Source organism: Pteropus vampyrus, unplaced genomic scaffold, assembly GCF_000151845.1.
Source record: "Pteropus vampyrus isolate Shadow unplaced genomic scaffold, Pvam_2.0 Scaffold3, whole genome shotgun sequence".
Taxonomy (NCBI): domain Eukaryota; kingdom Metazoa; phylum Chordata; class Mammalia; order Chiroptera; family Pteropodidae; genus Pteropus; species Pteropus vampyrus.
Genome location: NW_011888784.1, coordinates 2,712,012 through 2,719,120, shown reverse-complemented (window position 1 = coordinate 2,719,120; position 7,109 = coordinate 2,712,012). Strand labels below are relative to the sequence as shown.

The 7,109-nt window shown below is 33.8% G+C and overlaps 1 long non-coding RNA gene across 1 annotated transcript; it reads left to right on the top strand.

The window, feature by feature from the left end:
- Window positions 1-1,444: 1,444 nt before the first annotated feature.
- On the top strand, window positions 1,445-6,619 carry LOC105292327. The gene is made up of 3 exons (XR_895906.2): window positions 1,445-1,574; window positions 2,223-2,321; window positions 4,867-6,619. It is a non-coding gene; the product is annotated as an uncharacterized LOC105292327 (long non-coding RNA).
- The last annotated feature ends 490 nt before the right edge of the window (window positions 6,620-7,109 follow it).

Genomic DNA, 7,109 nt, shown 5'->3' with positions numbered 1-7,109 from the left:
GACAGAAGATAAAGAGCATTAGAGGACTAGTCCAGAAGGTACAATATCAGAAAATGGAAATTTCAGGGACAGAGAACATAAAAATGGAGGGAAGGACATTATCAAGACTTCATTAACATTTCCCCAAACTGAAAGACTCAAGTTTCCAGATAGGAGGGGCCCACCCACCAAGTGCCATATATGATGGGTGAGAATAGTTCACCTCAAGGCATATTGTTATGAAATTAACAAAACAGTAGGTACAAAAAAAAGATCCTATATACCTTCAGAGATGAAATAAAAAGATAATCACCAGAAAAGGATCTGGAATCAAATTGGCACTGGACCTCACCAACAGCGCTGGAACTAGTTTGGCACCGATAGTGCCAAACTAGAAAAAAAAAAAAATTGGGCAGGGGTCAGGGGTCTTCAGGAATGTAAGATTTGAAAAAAAGTATCTTCCATGTATTGTTTTTCAGAAGACTATAGAAGAATATATCCTACCAGAAAGAGGAGTAATAAAAAACTAGGAAAATGTGGGATTTAGGAAGCAGACTTAAAAACAAGGGGAATCTCCCATGATGATAAAGGGATTTTCCAGGATGGAGAGCAGCCAGACCAGATTGGAACTCCAGCAGAGATTAGAGGACAAAATAAGAAAATGCATGAGGTAGCTGAAATACTAGAAGACAGTTTAGGCAAGTGAATGAGTGTTTTGGCATGCGATAATTTGAAGTACTGAAAAACCAAAGTCAAGGATAGTAACTTCAGGGAGAAAAAAAGTTATGTAGAAAAGGAAAAGTAATCATGATACAGTTTTAATAATACCTGGCTCAGCTGTGAATAGCATTTATGGAGTCCTAAACACTGAATTCTGATTCAACCAAAATTATGCTCTAACTAAATTGGGAAGAAGGGAGAAGGCTGGAAATGTGAAAGAAAGCTAAATACTTATTTCCCACAGAAAGGAGCCAGTGATCTCTAAAACTCAAAAATCAATCAGAAAAATTATAAGCAAGCTGTTTAAGGGTGAAAGCGAAAAGAATTAATAATAGTTGCCTCTGTAGAGCAAGAAATGGAGGGTTAGAGATGGGAATTAATGTTTTTTGTAACAAGTGTTGATGAATTGTATGCATTTGTAATTTTGATAAATATAAAAACTGAATTAAGAAGCCATTTGATATTTCTAAAATTATTTCTTCTAGTTAATAAGAATTGTAACAGTTAACAAAGACCATTTGACTTAAACTCTCAGATTTTTGTTTTCTGTTGGCTGCTTTGTTTTTTCAGGGGTGGTGTTTGGGGTGTGGGTGGATTACCATTCATTTACTTTAAATCTAGGAATCTATTTGGTTCTTTTATTCTCTTTACTTTTAAGTTGAGTCTGTTTCCTAAATCCCACTTCTTCATAGTTTTTTGTTACTCCCTCTTTTTGGTAGGATATATTCTTCTTTAGTTTTCTGAATTTATTTTCACAGTTTAAAAAGTGACATTACTAAATAAGCTATTTTAAATGTTTTCTAGGAGTGGCTTTAGCTGTTATTCTCTCTAATACCCGGCACATTAGTGACCATGTTTTTCTAGAAGCTGCAAAGGTAAATGTTTTAAATATTGTTTGGTTATTTTTTAAAGAATGAATTACAAAGATTAAAAGCAGAGAGAAAGAGAGAGAGAATGGGTTAAAGCTGCCTTATGAATGGAAAGGAAGTTACTCATCTGTTGCTTTTCTGACTTGCCCATCTACTTTTACATAAAATTTTTTTATCATGATTTTTCAAATGTTTGATGGTAAGCTATGAATCCTTTATATTTATAACACATCTGTACCTGTATTATATATATCTGAAGGTAATATATTGTGGCAGCATAGATAAAATATAACTCCTTGTGCTTTTCTTAATGACAGTTATTGGTTTATTTGGAGGGCTGGCCTATTAGAACTGCATATTTTGTAATATGAGTTTTGAAGAACTCAGAAATATTAATGTCTATTTTCATAGTTGTAATTATGCCAAACTCTTATGTTAAGTAGAATATGTCAACAAGTCTTTAAATATGGTTATTTCTTTATTTAGTAGTGAACAGTTTTAATTTCTGCAGTGGTTTAAGTATATTCTTGCTAAAAATAAGGAGAATTATATTACCTGTATTATTTTTTGCTCCCCCAACCCTTTTTCTGTTTTATTGGTCTGTATTATTCTGATATGTAAATAAACAAAAGTAAAATGCAGTTTTCCCTTTAGGCACTGACAAGTCAATTGACAGATGAAGAACTAGCTAAAGGGAGTCTTTACCCACCTCTTGCTGATATTCAGGAAGTTTCTATTAACATTGCTATTAAGGTAAGCAACAATTTTTACCTCTTCACTTAAGTTTAATGGCATTTTCTTATGTAAGTAAATGTAAGTAACACAAGTTTATTAGAGGAAAACTTGAAATATGTAAAGGGTATAAAGAAGAAAATTTAGGTCACCCATATTCTCCGTACCAGAATATAACCCACAGAATCTTGGGTTTGTTTTCTTCTAGTTTGTATATACATAGGAGCACCATGCACAGTCACCTGTGCCAACTTTTATGATTGGTTTCTCACTATACTTTTTTCCACTTAATATACTGTAAACCTTTTCCCATATAAATCAATAATAATTCCCATGTGTGATCACTAATGCTGCATGTAATTCTCTTTGTTATTATAGCTTAATTCGTTTAACCATTTCTCTATTTTGGACATTTGAGTGTTTCCCATTTTGTTAGAAATAATATTGTAGTGAACATCCTTAGATAAGTCTTTATGTGTATATGTAGTTATTTTTCCTTAAGATAAATTTCTCATCATAAGGACAAAGGTATTAACATGCTAAGGCTTCCAGTACATACTGCCAGATGTTCAGAAAAGAAGGTACCAATTTCCATCACACCCATTAGATACGAGCTTATCTGTTTTCCCACACCTTTGCCAATCCTTAGAATTATTATTTTTTTAAATCTTGCATATTTAATAGGTGAAAATTATATCTCATTTTTATTTAAAGAACTTTAGATTGAAGAATTTTTTTTGTATTTATTGAAAAATTATATTTCTTTCATGAACTGCCTGTTCATGACGTTTGCTTGTTTTTATATTATGATATTTGTGTTTCTGTTTTCTAACATTATTTATAAGAGCTCTTTATTAAGGGTAGTGATTCTTCTGTTTGTTGCGATGCAGGTATTGTCCCATCTGTCATTTATTTTGACTTTTGGAATTGTTTGATGTGCCATTTTCAAAAGGTTTTTCCTGGAATGATCTCTTAATTGTCTGGATTGTTTACTCACATTTTTATGAATGTTAAAGCCTTCTCTCATTCCAAAATTATATAAATATCTACCTGCATTTCCCAATAACATAAAACAGTTAAGAGATTACTGATACGTCTAAATGAAAGATGTAATACATGAGGAAATGGGAGGTCTATGCTTGGATTGGTATAGGAGCACAACCTCACGATCATCTCTTCTCCCTTCCCCGAGGGTTGAGAGTTTGTTCCTTCTCAACTGGTTTAAGACTTTCCTTTTTAAGAGTAAGGGATCAGGAGAGTAGGCAGTGCTTTGTTTCTGTCCCCCAACCCCAGCCCACAGCCACTGAGCATCTCCAGTAGCCACTAGTCACCTCCTACATGCTCATGTGACCAGGGAATACTCCAGTCTCATGCCTTGTCCCAGTCTTTTCTGTGGGTGCATATATGTTTCCTACAATAGACTGGAAAATAATTGAAACACATTTTTCATCACAAAATATAGTGAGATTGAGCTCTGAGACCAAAGATTCTTTTTAATAACCATCATTTTTGTTAAAGTTTTTCTTTAGGAAAAACTGAAATAAACTTTAATAGTGGTTATCATTCAGAATTGGAGGAGAAAGAGAAAGATATAACTGAAATAATTTTTCTTTACCATGTATTACTACATTTTTTTAAAGTTAAAATAAAATAGTAACTTGAACTTACTGTGTAACAGACGGGCATTGTGCTACTCTGTAAGGAAGCTTTTCAAACTACCTCCTTTTACATCAAAAGTAAGACTTCACCACCAGTCATGAGTGGCTTGGTCACAAAGATCAGAAATTCACTGAAGTCAGTTTAGGTGGGAAGTCAATCTAATTTTAACTGTTTAGGATCTTGAATCTAGAATAAGAATGCTTTGGGTTTGAAACAGCTCACATAACTACCTTGAGCAAGTAACTTAAACTCCTCAAACTTTGGTGTCCTCAGATGTAAAATAATAATAATAGCACTTACCTTATGTGGTTCTTGTGAGATATCCACGTAAAGCACACAGAACATGTCTGGCACTCAGTGATGGTGAGTTGCCATGTATAGGTTCTAGCCCTAACTTTACTTTACAGTTCTAGTGCCCAACCCCTGATTTATAATAGTTTCGATGTCTTTTAATCCAAATTCTAGAGCAAAAACAACTAGCTCACTTTGAGTTAGGTTTTCACCCCAGTCAGCTATGACTAGAAAATAGACTCTCCTACCTGCGGTTTCAGCAGACCATTGGGAGGAAAGAAAGGGACGTGGGCCAGGCAGGTCACCCAAGTAGATCTGCTTGACTGAGACAGAGTAGAGAGTTTAAAACCGTTTGTTGGATTAACGTATTAAGGAAATGCCAGTAATTTGAGGTGGGGGTGACATTAAAGAAGATGTATGGTAAGATTTCTGATGATTTTTATGTCATCTTTTAAACTTAATAGTTTCCAAATGAGTCAAAGTACTGTTTTTATTTTGAAAAAAGAAAAATGCCATTCTTTTAAATTCATTTCTCTGTGTTTACATAGTACTTTTTCTCTCTCAGATAGGTTTATACTCAGAGCCTACACAGTAGTAATCTTATTTTATTTTTCAGGTTACAGAATACCTGTATGCTAATAAAATGGCTTTCCGATACCCAGAACCTGAGGACAAGGCCAAGTATATTAGGGAAAGAATATGGCGAAGTGAATATGACTCCTTGCTGCCAGATATGTATGAATGGCCGGAATCTGCAGCAAGCCCTCCCTCAATATCGGAATAGATGTGCCCACTGATAAATATTTTCCATGCTTCAGGGAACCTGTTTGTTTTTTTTTTTTTTCCCAGACAAAAAAGTCAGACTTATGGTTTTTTCTGTGTTTTGCTTGACTTATTTTTCCCCATGAATCACACTTCTGTAGAAGGTAGATGAATTGACTGTGTTTTAATGCCCTCCGGCACTCTGCCATCAGATAACCATAATGCTTTCATTTCTGATTTGTAGCTCATACCACATCAGAGATGTTAAAAATGTATTTGTAAACGTTTTCACTTGTGTTCTTGTTCACGCTTGCCAAGGTATTTGCAGTTTACTATTATAGGTAATAATCTTCTCTCACCCAGCTCTTTTAGGGCTACTAAAATAGAAACAAACTTCTGTGGTGATGAACACAGAATTTTGAGAAAAAGCCGATTAACCAAATTGTCAGTATCTAAAAAAGTGTTCTTTTATTTCTTCTTCATGCTCTGAAATCCTTTTCCAGTAGACAGATCAAAAGAAATATGAAAAATCTACCCTATTATTTATTTCCTGGAACTAAATTGAGACAACTATTACATTGTAAGAGAGAAATGAGAACTACTGCTGCCTTTAGACAAAAAAACAAAATAGTCATTGTTTTCAACAGTGTATAAAATCATAGTGTAACATTTTTATTTAATAAAGGTAATATCTTAAATTTAATTGCTTCAATTATGCTATTTTATTGCCCAACTACAAATTTAGGTTTGCTTATTTTGAAAAACACATATTTTCATTTTCTTTATTTTTAGATGATTCTGAGGAGGGGGAATAGGATACCTAATGCATAAATTATGACTGATGTGTGACTTTTAACAGATTAGTCATGTTTCATACCTAAATGAGTTATATGTAACTTAAGGGATTACCCCTACACCCCTATTCCAGTAGTGATGCTCTTTATTATTTGAGATAATTTTGGAATGTTCTTATGAGATATTCCTTTGAATATCATTAGTGATAATCCTTTCCCCATTAAAGACAGATTTAATTTTTTGAAACCACAAAATTAATTTAGAACTAAGCAGAGATGAATAAAGTAGGTGTTCACACCATTTTTAATGGTCCATTTTCATGCCATTTTTAATCCCAGTAAAATGGGTAATAATTGGCTAGTGAGACCAGTTTTTTTCTTTATGTGGCTTATATACTAGAGAATTCTAAAGGAAAATCCAAAATCATTTTGAGAAGTAGTAGTATTGCTATATATGTGCCTAACATGGTTGCTTTGAGGAAACAAAACTTTTTTAAGTTCTTATTGTAGAATATTAACTACAAAAAATTATTCACAACTACATATCAGCATGTACGTTATTTGACGTTTCTCTCCACCATCCTTGATATGTTGGATGTGATATTCTGTAGGGAAAAAAAAGGGGCTTCATTTTTCTGTTAATCTTTTCTTCTACCTAAAGGTAGAGATTAATTCATAATAATTTTGAGTACAATTCAATGTTTTAAGAACACTCCAAATGTCATTGCCATTTGGAGTATGGGAAATGCAATTGTTTAATTCATTTAACATGAGTAAAGTCAGAAGTCTTAAATAAATTTGTTTCATAAAATACGCCACTGGGTCACAATTTGTTTCTTTTAATTAAATATGAAAGGTTTATGTTTTTTCATGTTACCTCTGTCAAAACAAAATCACCCCCAAAAATATTCTCTGGAATCTTTATTTTAGTTTAACATTACAAGTATAATTGCAAACCTATACTTGTAAAGTTTATTGACTATAATGGGAAAAGCGTTAAAGAATTTGGTTAAAATCATTTTAAAGGATAGATTCTTAACCCAGAAGTTGCTTCAGAATCACCATGAAGTTTCTTTAAAATGCAGAGGCCTCTGCCCCCTCCTTCCAGGCCCCCTGGAGCACCAGGGGCAGATCCCTGGAGGTGTATTTTCAGTAGATCCCCAGGTGATTCTGATGCACACACTCCCCCTGCTCTCCCAGTCACTGCCTTAAAGTGGTATCTGAACCACTCGGAGAATTAACCGATTCCTCCTGCTGATACAGTTGGCCTGGGGTGGGTCCCGAGATTCTGCATTTCTGATGT